This window comes from Carcharodon carcharias, chromosome 7, assembly GCF_017639515.1.
Source record: "Carcharodon carcharias isolate sCarCar2 chromosome 7, sCarCar2.pri, whole genome shotgun sequence".
In the NCBI taxonomy this organism is placed as follows: domain Eukaryota; kingdom Metazoa; phylum Chordata; class Chondrichthyes; order Lamniformes; family Lamnidae; genus Carcharodon; species Carcharodon carcharias.
The window spans coordinates 18,238,954-18,255,168 of NC_054473.1; the positions used below are offsets into that span (position 1 = coordinate 18,238,954).

The 16,215-nt window shown below is 44.1% G+C and overlaps 1 protein-coding gene across 4 annotated transcripts in view; it reads right to left on the bottom strand.

Annotated features, from left to right (window-relative positions):
- mon1a (MON1 secretory trafficking family member A) overlaps window positions 1-11,280 on the bottom strand; it is a 31,962-nt gene extending 20,682 nt beyond the window's left edge. For 3 of the 4 annotated variants that reach the window (XR_005943447.1, XM_041190778.1, XM_041190779.1), the window contains exon 1: window positions 11,015-11,280. The gene's annotated coding sequence lies outside the window, so the exon portion shown is untranslated. The other variant, XM_041190780.1, reaches the window with a different exon arrangement.
- Between the last annotated feature and the right edge of the window lie 4,935 nt (window positions 11,281-16,215).

The following is a 16,215-nucleotide window of genomic DNA, read 5'->3' on the forward strand; positions in this document are numbered from 1 at the left end:
TGCATATTAAATACTTTGGGTCAACCTGAGATATCAGGTTCTATATAAGTACAATATCTAGATACAATATATATAACATTCTAACTGAGGCTAGAAATTATGTCGGTTATGTCAGTGGACAATCACTTAACGTTTCGTGTGAGATTCTTTCTTCAACTGCCTTAATGGAGTTAAATACATGAGTAAATGCCTCAATCAAAATACAGGACAGAAAGTTAACAAAAAACCTTAACAACATAATGTCCAGGTTCTAGCTGGTTGATTTGAGGCCTATCATTTGTGGCTAGTTTTGGGAATAACAGGCCACAGCACTTTTAACTGTAAACACTTAAATCCTCCCTTCAAACTCCCTCAGTGAAATACACTTGCTTAGGATTTGGTTCTAAATTAAACAACTCTGCAGATACACGTCCACGCATGTGCGTTAGAGGGACAATTTCTGGACGCAGTCTGCTGCAAGAAATGTTGCCAAAGAGTGAGGCCTGTTAAACTGGACAATGCGACAAACTGAAGCTTCAACTACCTGTGAACTATTTCGGCTCGGGTTTTCTGTTTCCATTTGTAGCAAATGCCAAACGATGCCATTGAATAGCCTGTCACCGCATTGCAGGGTACGGTGCTGTAGTCTAGCATATAGTGTACTGTTGGTGCATTAACAATCTAGAGGCCTGAATTATCCACCAAAACAACACAAGTTCAAATCTATACCACTGGCCAGTGATCTACAGCAGGAACCCTGACTGATCTCCTTCTTCCTCCTCCAGGAACAGTTCAGGCTGATTGTCACACTCCTCTACTGAAATCAGATAACCCAATACAGACCAGGGATTGAACCTAAGAAATTCCCAGTTTGATCTGCGCAACGTAACAGCAGATGGTACATCTGGAAAAGCCAGAACTGTCTCCGGGCAATGCCAGACCATCCAGGAGAGCCTGAGATCACACTCTAGACCAAATGGGACTGCTTAGGAGAGGCAGAAGTCACGTCTGATAGATAACCCTCCAATCTTCACTATTGCCAAATTGTAAATGGTATTAACAAATATTAATTATACATACTTCTGTAGGTAATCCAAGTCTACTGCAGGCACCTCAAAGCAAGACCCTCCATATCCAGTGGCAAGAAAGGTGGTCCAACAGCTGGCATCCTCTCCCAAATCAACATGCCCAGCATCGAGGTGTTAAGCACAGGATTAGGACATGTCATTCGTATGCCTGACACCAGAGTCCCCAAGTAACTGTTCTTTATGTGTCTGCAACCCTTGTCCTTCTCGATGATAGCAGTCGTGGGCTTGGCAAACTTGGGACTTGGTCACGGCAGGAGACGCCCAGGAGGACAGCAGGAACGTTTGGGGGAAGTCCTCAAAGCAACCCTGAAGATATAAAACATCCCCACTGACTCATGCAAGTCCCTGGCTCATGACCGACCAAAATGGAGGAGGTTTATTCAGGAAGGTACCGAACACATCGAGAACGTGCAGAGGCGTAGTCAAGATGTTGGAGGGAACGCACAAACCTTCAAAACAACCCATCCACCCAACCCTTCAAGCCCCACACGTGACATTTCAGAACCCATCGAACCGGAGTGAAGCAAGTCATTCTCGATCCTGGGGAACAGCCTGAGAAGGGAAGTCTTCTGTATGCTACAGTGATAAATTAATTTTTATCCAAGTTTAAAATCTAACAACAAAGGCTATACTGGATACGGCTGCAAAATAGTAAGGAATAAACAGCACAATATGGAGAAAGGAATTAAGGAATTTAATCTGTTAGCTGATAGGGCAATATGATTCTCTGGCTCATACACTCATACTTTTCGTATAATGTTACACAAAAAGGATGGACAATAAAATAAGACAGATATCATTCAAAAGGCCTGCTGTCCTTTAGCAACCAGACAGATGAAGGACAAATGGCTTTTAGAAATATATAATCATGAGACCATAAGACGTCAGAGCAGAAGTAGGCCATTTGGCCCCTCGAGCCTGCTCTGCCATTCAATGAGATCATGGCTGATCTGATAATCCTCAACTCCACTTTCCTGCCTTTTCCCCATAACCCTTGATTCCCTTATTGATTAAAAATCTGTCTATCTCAGTCTTGAATATGCTTAACGACCCAGCCTCTACAGCCCTCTGCGGTAAAGAATTCCACAGATTCACTACCCTCTGAGAGAAGAAATTCCTCTTCATCTCTGTCTTAAATGGGCACCTCCCTACTCTGAGATTATGTCCTCTGATCCTAGACTCTCCCACAAGTGGAAACAACCTCTCAGCATCTACCCTGTCAAGCCCCTTAAGAATCTTATATGTTTCAATAAGGTCGCCTCTCATTCTTCTAAACTCCAATGAGCACAGGCCCAACCTACTCAACCTCTCTTCTTAAGAAAATCCCTCCATACCCGGGATCAACCTAGTGAACCTTCTAGTGACCCAATGACTAACCGAGTGACCAACCTAGTGAATCAGTACTAAATATAACAAAGGTGGTTACACAAATGAAGAATGTGTAAACAAAACACAGCCAGAAGACATGTGAGTTAGCAAAATTTAGCAGTCAGCCAATTGTACGTCAGCAATTTCCACACAGTAAAAAGAACAGCCTCTTCATTCAAGCCATTAATGTAAATTGTAAATAGTTGAGGCCCCAGCTCTGATCCCTGAGGCACTCCGCTATTCACATTTTGCCAACCCGAAAATGACCCATTTACTCTATTTCCCGTTAGCTAGCCAATCCTCTATCTGTTACCCCCTACACCATAAGCTCTTATTCAGCATAGTAGCTTTGATGTGACTCCTTGTCAAATGCCTTCTGGAAATCTAAGTACAGCACATCCACATTGCTTACTACTTACTCAAATAACTCCAATAAGTTAGTCAAACACGATTTCCCTTTCACAACACCATGTTGACTCTGCCTGATTGGATTGAGATTTTCTACGTGCCCTGCCACAACCTCCTTCATAATAGATTCCAGCATTTTTCCTATGACAGATGTTAAGCTAACTGGCCTGTAGTTTTCTGCTTTCTGTCTCCCTCCTTACTTGAGGAGTCACGTTCGCTATTTTCCAATCTGATGGGGCCTTTCCAGGATCTAGGGAATTTTGGAAAATTAACACCAATCTACAATCTCAGTGTTGTGTGCCACTACAACCATGCTAAATGGGATAGATTTTGAACAGATCTAGCAACTCAAGATTGGGCATCCATAGAGCACTGGGCCATCAGCAGCAGCAGAATTGTACTCATGGCCCTGCATATCCCCCACTCTACCATTACCATCAAGCCAGGGGATCAACCCTGGTTCAATGAAGAGTGCAGGAGGGCATGCCAGGAGCAGCACCAGGCATACCTAAAAATGAGGTGTCAATTGGTGAAGCTATAACACAGCACTACCTGCACGCCAAACAGCATAAGCAGCAAGTGATAGACAGAGCTAAGCGATCCCACAACCAATGGATCAGATCTGAGCTCTGCAGTCCTGCCACATCCAGTCGTGAATGGTGGTGGACAATTAAACAGCTCACTGGAGCAGGAGGCTCCACAAATATCCACATCCTCAATGATGGAGGAGCCCAGCACATCAGTGCAAAAGATAAGGCTGAAGCATTCGCTACAATCTTCAGCCAGAAGTGCCTCAGCCGAGCAGATGATCCATCTCTGCCTCCTCCGGAGGTCCCCAGCATCACAGATGCCAGTCTTCAGCCAATTCGATTCATTCCATATGATATCAAGAAATAGCTGAAGGCACTGGATGCTGCAAAGGCTATGGGCCCCGACAATATTCCGGCAATTGTACTGAAGACTTGCACTCCAGAACTTGCCGCAACCCTAGCCAAGCTCTTCCAGTACAGCTACAACACTGGCATCTACGTGGCTATGTGGAAAATTGCGCAGGTATGTCCTGTACACAAAAAGAAGGACAAATCTAACCCAGCCAATTACCGCCCCATCAGTCTACACTCCATCATCAGGAAAGTAATGGAAGGGGTCATCAACAGTGCCATCAAGCGGCATTTGCTTAGCAATAACCTGCTCACTAACACCCAGTTTGGGTTCCGCCAGGGCACTCAGCTGCTGACCTCATTACAGCCTTGATTCAAACATGAACAAAAGAGGTGAGGTGAGAGTGACTGCCCTTGACATCAAGGCCGCATTTCAAAGAGTGTGGCAAAACTGGAGTCATTTGAGTAAGGAAGATGGTTGTGATTGTTGGAGGTCAGTCATCTCAGCTCCAGCATATGAGTTCCTCAGAGTAGTTTCCTAGGCCCAACTATCTTCAGCTGTTTCATCAATGACCTTCCTTCCATCATAAGGTCAGGAGTGGGGATGTTCGCTGATGATTGCACAATGTTCAGCACCATTCGCGACACCTCAGATACTGAAGCAGTCCATGTCCATACGCAGCAAGACCTGGACAATATCCAGGCTTGGGCTGACAAGTGGCAAGTAACATTCATGCTGCACAAGTGTCAGGCAATGACCATCCCCGACAAGAGAGAATCCAATCATCACCCCTTGATGTTCAGTAGCATTACCATCACTGAATCCCCCACTATCAACATCCTGGGGGTTACCATTGACCAGAAACTGAACTGGACTAGCCATATAAATACTGTGGCTGCAAGAGCAGGTCAGAGGCTAGAAAGCGTGTGACAAGTAACTCACCGCCATCTACAAGGCACAAGTCAGGAGTGTGATGGAATAGTCCCCACTTGCCTGGATGAGTGCAGCTCCCACAACACTTAAGAAGCTGGACACTGTCCAGGGCAAAGCAGCTCGCTTGATTGGCACCACATCCACAAACATTTACTCCCTCCACCTGATGCACAGTAGCAGCAGTGTGTACCATATACAAGATGCACTGCAGCAACTCACCAAAACTCCTTCAACACCACCTTCCAAACCCATGACCACTACCGCCAAGAAGGACAAGGGTTGCAGACACATGGGAACACCACCACCTGGAGGTTCCCCTCTGGGTAACTCTCCATCCTAACTTGGAAATATATTGCCATTCCTTCACTGTCGCCAGGTCAAAATCCTGGAACGCCCTTCCTAACAGCACTGTGGTGTACCTACACCACATGGACTGCAGCGGTTCAAGAGGGCAGCTCACCACCACCTTTTCAAGGGCAACTAGGGATGGGCAATAAATGCTGGCCCAGCTTGCACAGCCGACATTCCGTGAATGAATAAATATAAGCTACTTTTTTTAAGGCCCTAGGATGAAGTCAATCAGGACCTGGGACTTGTCAGCTTTTAGTTCTAATAATTTTCTCAATACCCTTTTCCTTATTGTAATTGTTTAAAGTTCCTCAATCCCTTTCAACTCCTGATTCAATTATTTCTGGGATTTAATTGGTGTCCTCTTCAGTGAAGAGAGACGCAAAATATCTGTTCAATTCATCTGCCATTTCCTTATTTTCCTTTATTAATTCCCGATTCTCACTCTCCAGAGGTCCAACGCTCACTTTATTTACTCTTTTTCTTTTTATATACTTGTAGAAACTCTTACTATCCACTTTTATATCTCTAGCTAGCTTTCTCTTGTACTCCAATTTCCCCTCCTTATTAATCTTTTAGTCATTGCTGTTCTTTATATTCTGTCCAATCTTCTGATCTACCAATCATCTTTACGAAATTCTACGCTCTTTCTTTCAATCTGATATTATCTTTAACTTCTTTAGTTAACCATGGATGGTAAGTCCTAACCTTAGGTTATTTCTTTCTCACTGGAATGTATCTTTTCTGAATATTCTGAAATATATCCTTAAATGTCTGCTACTGTATCCCTACCGACCTATCACTTAACCTAATTTCCTAGTTCATTTGAATAAGCTCTGTCTTCATGCCTTCATAAGTACCCTTATTTCAATTTAGAGCCACTCCTCTCTCCCTTAAATTGAATGAAAAATTCAATCATGTTATGATCACTGCTACCTAGGACGCGTTCACTACAAAGTCATTAATTAAATCTGCCTCATTGCACATTACCGGATATAGTACAGCCTGCTCTCTGGTTGGTGCTAAAGCAGGCTGCTCTAAGGAACTGTCCTGAAAACACTCTATGGACTCATCATCCAAGCTACCTTTGCCAATTTGATTTGTCTAATCTATATGTAGATTTGAATTATCCATGATTATCACCATTCCTTTCTCATAAACCCCCATATTTCTTCCTGTACCTGTCCTACTGTGCAGTTACTGTTATGAGCCTATAAACCACTCTCACAAGTGACTTCTTACTTTTACTATTTCCCACCTCTACCCAAACTGATTCTACGTCTTGATCTCCGGAACTAAGGTAATCTCTCTCTATTGTACCAATGTCATCCTTAATTAACAGAGCTATCGATCCACCTTTACTTTGCTTCCTGTCCTTCCTAAATGTCAAGTACCCTTGAATATTCAGGTCCCAGTCCCAGTCCTGCAGCCATGTCTCTGTGATGGCCTTCAGGTCAAATATATTTATTTCTACTGGTGCTGTGAATTTATCTGTTTTATTATGAATGCTGTGTGCATTCAGATACACAGCCTTTAGTTCTGTCTTTTTACTATTTTTATAACCTCTAGCCTTATCTGCTGGTGCACTCTTAGGTTTGTACACTGTCCCTTCCTGCAATGCTTTGTTCATTATTTCCCTTATTCCTACTTTGTTCTCTTGACTTGTCTTCTCTATTTAGTTTATCACATCTTCCCAAACTTGATCCCTGCCTATTTAGTTTAAAGCCCTCTCTACTGCCCTAGTTATACAACTTGCCAGAACACTTGTCCCAGCATGGTTCAGATAACGACCATTCCAACCCTACAGCTCCCACTTTCCCCAGAACTGGTGCCACTGCCCCATGAATCAAAAGCCATTGCTCCCACACCAATCTTTGAACCACGCATTTAGCTCTCTAATCTGAATAAGCCAACTCCAATTTGCTCATGGCTCAGGTAGTAATCCAGAGATTTCTTTTAGGTTCTGTTTTTTTTAATTTAGCCTGTAGCTACTCCTACTCCCTCAGCAAAACTTCTTTCCTAGTTCTACCTATGTCATTGGTAGCTACGTGGACCACGACCACAGGATCCTCCCCCTCCTACTGCAAGTTCCTCTCTAGTCCAGGGCAGATGTCCAGAATCTGGCACTAGGCTGGCAACACAACCATCTGGACTTCCGCTCTTGGCTGTAGAGAATTGTGTCTATCCCCCGACTATACTGTCCCCAACTACCACTACATTTCTATTCACTCCCCAACACTTGAATGGCTTCCTGTACCATGGTGCCATGGTCAATTTGCTCAGCCTCCACTTTCATCCATACAAACTGCATGAACCTCAAAACTGTTGGACAATTGCAAAGGCTGAGGTTCCTCCACTTCTACTTTCTGGGTCCCCATACCTGTCTTAATTGCAGTCACACCCTCCTGTCCCTGACCACTGATCAAATCAGAAGACCCTATCCTGAGGGGTGTGACTACCTCCTGGTACAAAGTGTCCAGGTTACTTTCTCCCTCCCTGATGCCTCATAGTGTCTGCAGCTCAGCCTCCAGTTCAATGACTCTAAGCCGAAGCTGCTCAAGCCACAGACACTTACTACAGAGTTGTTTGCCCTGGATATCCCACATTCTGCAGTCGCAACACATCACCTGCCCTGTCATCTTAATTATGTATTAATTTATTTATTTTTAATTTATTTATAATTAATAAACAGTGCTACTCTCAGTGACCTTTACTACTGCAAGTAAACCTCATGACAACTAATAAGACCATAAATTAGCTAATAAGTTGCACGAGTTTTGAAGATAAACAAACAAAATAATCACAAACCAATCACTTATCTATTTTCCTGTGATGTCACACATTGATTTCTCTCAGAACGCGTACGTTCCAATTTGGAGCCACAGGCTGGACTGGATTGGGCAGATCTGCTAGGTATTGGTTTCTGTCTCCTGGTCCTCTTTTTGCCCGCTCCTCTATGTAGTAGTTACTGTCTCCAGGTCTTCTTTTTAACCGCTTTTCTACACTACACTTTTTTTTATTCAATCACAGAATGTGAGTGTTGATTGCAAGGCCAGCGTTTATTGCCCAACCTGAATTGTCCTTCAGAAGATGACAGTGAGCTGCCTTCATAAATACATCTGAGTGGCTTGCTAGGTCATTTTAAGAGGGCAATTACAGTCAATCACATTGCTGTGGGTCCGGAGTCACATACAGGTCAGAGTAAGTAAAGACAGCAGATTTCCTTTCCTAAAGGACATTAGTGAACCAAATGGGCTTTTAGAACAATCCAGTAGTTTCATGGGTGCCATTACTGAGGCTAACTTGTTATTTGAGATTTATTTAATCAATTGAATTTAAGTTCCACAACTGCTATGGTGGGATTCAAACTCATGTCTCCTGATCAGGCCTGTGGATTACTAATCCAGAGATAATAACCACAATCATACCCTGTGGTAAGCATTGTGTCTATTACCCATCAAGTGTCATTCTTCTTCAAAGTAATTTGATGGCATTTGAAATAAAGAAATTTTACACACTTGAAATGGATTTATTCTCTGCTATTCTGTCTCCCAAGACTGACGATTAGATTTCAAAAACAGAATCATACAGGAGCATCAGTGACCTTCTCTTTTAGTGTACAAATATACATTAATACAATGCGAAATTGTGGTTTTTGGGTACACTTCCATCGTGTCGCACTTTCCCCATGCGATTGACACTGCCACATTCATGCAGGACAAAGCTGAGGGAGGGGAGGGCGAGTAATTAGAGTTGGGTCACTGATCAGCCATGGACTCACTGAAGGGCAGGACAGTTCAGGAGCTAAATGGCCTCCTCCCGTTCCTATGTGCCTACAAAAGAAACAGTGCACGGATATTACAAAGTCGTTTCCTGCATAAATGAACATGGAACATGGTTGCTTGTTAATTTAGTGTTCAAAATGAAGAGGGGTTTTGACATAGTGGATAGGGAGAAACTGTTTTCACTGGAAGGGTCAGTAACCAGACTTACGATAATTGGCAAAAACAGAACCAGGGAGAGATGAGGACTTTATTTATCTCATTCGGTTGTTCTGGGAGAGATGGTGGTGTGGTGGTAATGTCACTGGACTAGTAATCCAGAGGCCTAGGCTAATATTCTGCCCACCAAGGCAGCTGGTGGAATTTAAATTCAATTAATTTTTAAAAATCTGGAATTAAAAGTTAGTCTCAGTAATGGTGACTGTGAAATGATCATCGATTGTTGCCCATCTGGTTTGCGATTGTCCTTTAAGGAAGGAAATCGTGCCTGCTCTGGCCTACACATGATTCCAGACCCCCCGCAATATGGCTGACCCTTAACTGCCCTCTGAACTGGCCAAGCAAGCCACTGAGTTTCAGGGCAATTAGGAACGAGCAATAAATGTGAGCAACACTCACATACCGTGAGGGAATAAATTTTAAAAAAACACCTGCAATGTGTTTCCTGAAAGGGTGGTAGAAGCGGACTCAACAGTAATTTTCTTGAGGGAATTCGATCAGTACATAAAAAGGGAAAGAGCAGAGGTAGTGGGACTAAATTGGATAGCTCTTTCAAAGAGCCAATGATGAGCTGAATGGCCTCTTCCATGCTGTACAATCCTACGAGCTGAAAAGATGACAGGGTAGATCTTTGCCCTTGCTTCCTGGGTAGCAATCTGTCAGAGCAGAGAACCACGGAGTGAAAACCAGGCAATTTTGCTGAAGGCCCAGTATCCAGGTTAGGGGGGCTGGTTAGCTCGACAGTTAGTGGGTGGTTCAAAATAGCACCAGCAGCATGGTGGGGGGTGGGGGGGGGGGGGGGGGGGGGGGGGGGGGGTTCAATCCCTGGTCCGGCTGAGGTAACTTGGGGCCTGCCTCCTCACCCTGCCCTGTAGTCACCGTGGTTTGGCGGCCCTCAAATAATCAAAGTTCTATCTGGAGCTGAAGAAATTTTCAGATTATCGGCCAGAGCAGGTAAAGATAAAAAAAACTATCTGTAGGCAGTTTGTGTGAGGCCACCCTCCAGAACCAGCAGAAGTGATCACTTCACAGTAGCAGCTTGGCATGGACCAAGTTACTAATCTGATCTTGTGGTACTGCCAAATAGAGTTCAGGTGCTTCCCTCACAATGAGGAAGTTGGTCGACTAAAAATATAACTCAGAAGGCAAATCACCCACGCACATCTGAAGCTGCTAGTTGCAGGCAACATTACACTGCCCAAGCTTTCAGCTGGGCATCAAGAGGGTGAACAAACGCTAAATAATTAAATAATTGAACGGGAAGAAGGAGACTGCACCTTTCCGACCTTAGCTCCCAAGCAGCTCTGGTCCTGCCACTGAGACCATGCAGATGAGGGTAATCAGCTCAGTTCCTCTTCCAGCACACAACAGGCAGCTAAGGCAAGCACCATATGGTTCGATTACTTTGAATCAAAAGTTCCACACACAGATGATTTAACCTCCTGACTCCCCTGCCCAGATGAATCGTTGTGATTGCAGACCATCAACAAACTGATCACTTCACCCAGCACAGTCCCAACCCTCTATAACAGAAATAAAAATACCTGGAAAAACTCAGCAGGTCTGGCAGCATCTGCGGAGAGGAACACAGTTAACGTTTCGAATCCCTATGACTCTTCAACAGAACTAAGTAAAATAGAAAATAGAAAATAGAAAAGAGGAATAAGCTGGTTTAAAGGGGGTGGGGGGTGGGACAGTCCCAACCATCTATTGTTGATCTGCACCTTCTCACTCTACCTTCTCAGTCACAGAGCACTCAGGCGGATTACAATAGGCTCTTATTGTATCCGCTAATGCAAGAAAATATCTACAATGTAACACTGAGGCTAACGCAATAATTGTACCTGGGATTTGTCCCTGTACCATCCTGTCCAATCGACAGTGCTGAACAACGACAGATCCCACAGGATAAATATTTAAAAGAAACTTTCTTCCACCTTGCTGATCATGAATCCCCGATGATACCATTCACTGAGACAATGCAGTCGATTTTCTACTGTCACAAACCTGCTTAATCTTCAAGCCTTTTTCTTTTGCAGGTTCTGACAGGAAGGGCTGAGTTTTATATGGAGATAGATAGAAATGCTGCTGGCTATTTTTCTCTGGCGCTGTGGTTGCTTTCCCTCCAGTTCCTCGCTGTTTCGTTTTGGGTTCTCTTATCTCCCTTTCCCCTGCAGCGTGTCTGTGCGTGTCTGCGTGTCCCTGTATCTCCTTTGCGATGTGCCCAGGGTCCAGAAGGACGCCCCATGCCTCTCGGAAACCTACCCCTTGCATCATAAAGGTCAAAGCCAACCTTCGCAATGAGTAAGAGTCAGTCTCCCTCCCCTTTCTGCAGCAGCTTGCTGGGAATTGTAGTTCACAGCTCACACGCCGTCAACCCAGAACCAGCAGGGGATTGACTCATTGACCCAACTTTTTCCAGCAGCCAATCCCTTTTCCTCTCCGCTCCAGAGAACTCGCCTGTGGTCTTAAACTTAGAGCTAGTCCATTTGAGAGGGACATTAGGGGACAAAGGGTTTAGAAATTTGGAATCTTTTGCCCCAAAAGGCAGAGTTTATTTCAACACTGAGACTGATAGATTGTTCTCTTAGCTGTGGTTCCAGGGGTGAGACGCTTCAGTTTTGTTTTAATTCATTCGTGGGACATGAGCATCGCTGGCTAGGCCAGCATTTATTGCCCATTCCTAATTGCCCTTGTTCAGAGGGGGCATTTAAGAGTCAACCACATTGCTGTGGGTCTGGAGTCACATGTAGGCCAGTGTATTTCCTTCCCAAAAGGGAATTAGTGAACCACAGATGGGTTTCATCATTAGACTTTTTAATTGCAGATTTTTATTTAATTCAAATTTCACCATCTGCTATAGCAGGAATTGAACCTGGGTCATCTAGATTACTAGGCCAGCAACAATACCACTACACCATCACTTCCCCTAAATATGATGAAAGATTGGAGAAGTTAGGAATGTTTTCCTTGGAGAGGAGGAGGCTGAGAGGAGACTTGATAGTAGTTTTCAAAATCATGAGGGGTCTGGACAGAGTAAATAGGGAGAAACTGTTCCCACTCGTAAACGGATGGAGAGCCAGAGGGTACAGTTTTAAAGTATTTTGCAAAAGAAGCAAATGTGAGGTGAGAAAAGGCTTTTTCACACAGCAAGTAGTTAGGGTTTGGAATGCACTACCTGGAAGTGTGATGGAGGCAGGTTCAACTGAGGCAATGATTATTTAAAAAGAAATAATGTGCAGGGTTACAGGGAAAAGGCAGGAGATTGGCACCAAGTTAAAATGTTCAGAGAGCAGGTGCAGACACGATGGGCCGAATGACCTCCTTCTGTACCATAACAATTCTGTGAACTAAGGATTCAAGAGATATAATGCCCCATATATAGGGTGTATGTGCACAAATTGTTGAAGCTAGCAGGACAGGTTGAGAATGAACCTAATATGGTGCCCTACGAACATAGGGCAGGGCAGGAGTAGGCCCCTTGGCGTCTCAAGCCTAGCTCCACCATTCAATAAGATCATGGCTGATCTGATTGTAACCTCCCGTCTACCCTCAATAACCTTTCATGTCCCTTGTCAATCAAGAATCTATCTAGTTTTGCCTTAAAAAAAATATTCAAAGACCCTGCTTCCACCACCATTTGAGGAAGAGAGTTCCAAAGACGCACAACTCTCTGAGAGAAAAAGTTTCACCTCATCTTCATCTTAAATGAGCAACCCCTTATTTTTAAATTGTGATCCTAGTTCTAGATTCTCCCATAAGAGGAAACATCCACTCTGTCAAGATCCCTCAGGATCTTAAAGGTTTTGATCAAGTCACCGCTAACTCCTCTAAACTCCAACAGATACAAGCCTAAACCGTCCAACTTTTCCTCATAAAACCATTTCTAGTGTTAGTCCAGTGAAGCTCCTCTGAACTGTTTCTAACGCATTTACATCTTTCCTTAAATAAGGAGACCAATACTGTACACAGTACTCCAGATGTGGTCTCACCAGTGCCCTGTTTAACTGAAGCATAACCTCCCTACTTTTGCAATCAATTCCCCTCACAATAAACGATAACATTCTATTAGCTTTCCTGATTATCTGCTGTACCTGCACATTAGCCTTTTGTGATTCATGCACTAGGACAGCTGAATCTCAGAGCTCTGCAATCTCGTGCCATTTAGATAATGTGCTTCTTTTTTATTCTTCTTGCCAAAACGGACAATTTCACATTTGCCCACATTATACTCCTTTTGTCAGATCTTTGCCCATTCGCTTAACCTATCTATGCCACATTGCAGCCTCCTTACGACCTCTTCACAACTTACTTTCCTACCTATCTTTGTGTCATCAGCAAATTTAGCAACCATGCCAACTATCGCTTCATCCAAGTCATTTATGTAAAAAGTTGAGGCTGCAGTTCTGATCCCAGTGGCACACCATTCATTACATCCTGCCGTTTCCTGCTAGCTTGCCAATTTCTACCCATACAAATATGTTACCCCCTATACCATTGGCGTATATTTTCTGCAATAACCTTATCAAATGTCTTATAAAAGCATGGAGTACAAATGGGGTTGCCTACTGTGATTCAATGTATTCCTGGAGGTTTCATTGCAAGACTTTCCCCCCATGCTCCAGCCATTAATTGGCCAACACATCCATCCTTGTGAATCACTGCTTTCCTACACCAATTAAAAAGCAAAAAAGGCTCATTACCCTATTGGATGATGCTTGACTGTCAGCCAAACAGTCATTTTTCCTTCAATTTTCAATATTTTTACATCTGGTAAAGAGAAACATTTAAAGAACATGCCAAAAGTAGCAATCTTTTTCAAAATTTCGATGATTTTTTTCCCCAGGGTTTTACACAGCAGTGTCCTGGAAATTGATCTTCAATTCCTGGAGCCTCCAGGCCAATCCTGGATGATTGGCAACCCTAAATACAAAAGCAAGGAAGTTATGGTGGACCTTTAGACAACACTGGTTCAGCCTCAGCTGGAGCATTGTGTCCAATTCTGGGCACCACACTTTAGGAAGGATGTGAAGGCATTAAAGGGAGTGCGGGAAAAAATTGAGAATGGTTCCAGGGATGAGAGACTTCAGTTACGTACATGGATTGGGTAAGTTGGGGTTGATCTCCCTGGAGAAGAGTAGGTTGAGTAGATTTTTTATTCATTCATGGATGTGGATGTGGATGTCGCTGGCTAGGCCAGTATTTATTGCCTATCCGTAATTGCCCTTGGGAAGATGGTAGTGAGATGCCTTCTTGAACTGCTGCAGTCCATCTGGTGTAGGTATACCCAAAGTGCTGTTAGGGAGGGAGTTCCAGGATTCTGACCCAGCAACAGTGAAGGAACATCGATACATTTCCAAGTCAGGATGGTGGCTTGGAGGGGAACTTCTAGGTGGTGGTGTTCCCATGTGTCTGCTGCCCTTGTCCTTCTAGATGGTAGCAGTCATGGGTTTGGAATTTGCTGACAAAGGAGCCTTGGTGAATTCCTGCAATGCATCTTTTAGATGGTACACACTGCTGCCACAGTGCACTGGTAGTGGGGAAGTGAATGTTTGTGGATGGGGTGCCAATCAAGTGGCCTGCATTGTCCTGGATGGTATCAAGCTTCTTAAGTTTTGTTGGAGCTGCACTAACCCAGGTAAGTGGGAAGTATTCCATCAGACTCCTGACTTGTGCTTTGGAGATGATGGACAGGCTTTGGGGAGTCGGGAGGTGAGTTACTCTCTGCAGAATTCCTAGCCGCTGACCTGCTGTTGTAGCCACAGTATTTATATGGCTGGTCCAGTTCAGTTTCTGGTCAATGGTAACTCCCCAGGATATTGATGTTGGGGTTTTGCGATGGTAATGCCATTGAATGTCAAGGGGTGCTGGTTTGATTCTTTCTTGTTGGAGATGGTCATTACCTGGCACTTGTGTGGCACGAATATTACTTGCCACTTGTCAGTTCAAGCCTGGATATTGTCCAGGTCTTGCTGCATTTGCACATAGATTGCTTCAGTTCTTGAGGAGTTACAAAGTGCTGAACATTGTGCAATCATCAGCAAACAATTCTGGCCTTATGAAGAAGCAGCTAAAGATGGCTGGGCCTAGGACTCTGCCCTGAGGAATTTTGATAGAAGTGTTCATGAGGGGTCTAGGCAGATAGAGAGAAATTGTTCGCATTGACAGAAGGGTCAAGAACTAGAGGACCCCAATTTAACGTAAAAACAAAAAAAATCGAAGACTGCATGAGGAAAAACTTTATTCTGCAGTGAGTGATCAGGACCTGAAATGTACTACCTGAAAGGGCGGTGGAGGCAGAATCTATCATGGCTTTCAAAGCGGATTTGGAGAATTATTGAAGAGAAAAATAAAATAACAGGCCTAAGGGAAAGGCCAAGGGAGTGAGACTAGCCAGCTTGCTAGTGAGGTGATAATGTCATCAGACTAGTAATTCACACTAATGCTCTGGGGGCATGGGTTCAAACCCCACCACAGCAGCTGGAGGAATTTAAATTCAGGAAATAAATCTGTAATTAAAAAGCTAGTCCCTGTAATAGTGACCATGAAACCATTGTCAATTATTGTATAAAACCCAGTTGGTTCACTAGTAACCTGCTGTCCCTACTGAGCCTACATGTGCCTCCAAGAATGTTGCTGACTCTTCAAAGGCCCTCTGAAATGGCCTACCAGTCATATCAAAGCCTACAAAAAAACCAGATGCATGGACCTAGGCACTGGAAACGACAATGGCAAATTCACCCTGTTGACCCTGCAAAGTCCTCACCAACATTTGGCTTGTGCCAAAGTTAGGAGAGTTGTCCCACAGACTAGTCAAGGAACACCCTGACACAATCATACTCATGGAATTATACCTTACAGACAAAGCCCCAAACACCACCATCACCATCCCTAGGTATATCCTGTCCCACCAGCAAGATGGACCCAGCAGAGGTGGCATACAGTTGGGAGGAAGTTGCCCTGGGAATCCTCAACATTGACTCTGGACCCCATGAAGTCTCATGGCATCAGATCAAACATGGGCAAGGAAACCTCCTGCTGGTTGCTGTCTGCCAATGCACTGCCCTCTGCCCAACTCTCCCCCCAAACCCTCAGCTATGAATCAGTACTGCACCGTGTTGAACATCACTTGGGGGAAGCACTGAGGGTGGTAAGGGCACAGAATGTACTCTGAGTGAGGACTTCAATGCCCATCACCAAGAGTGGCT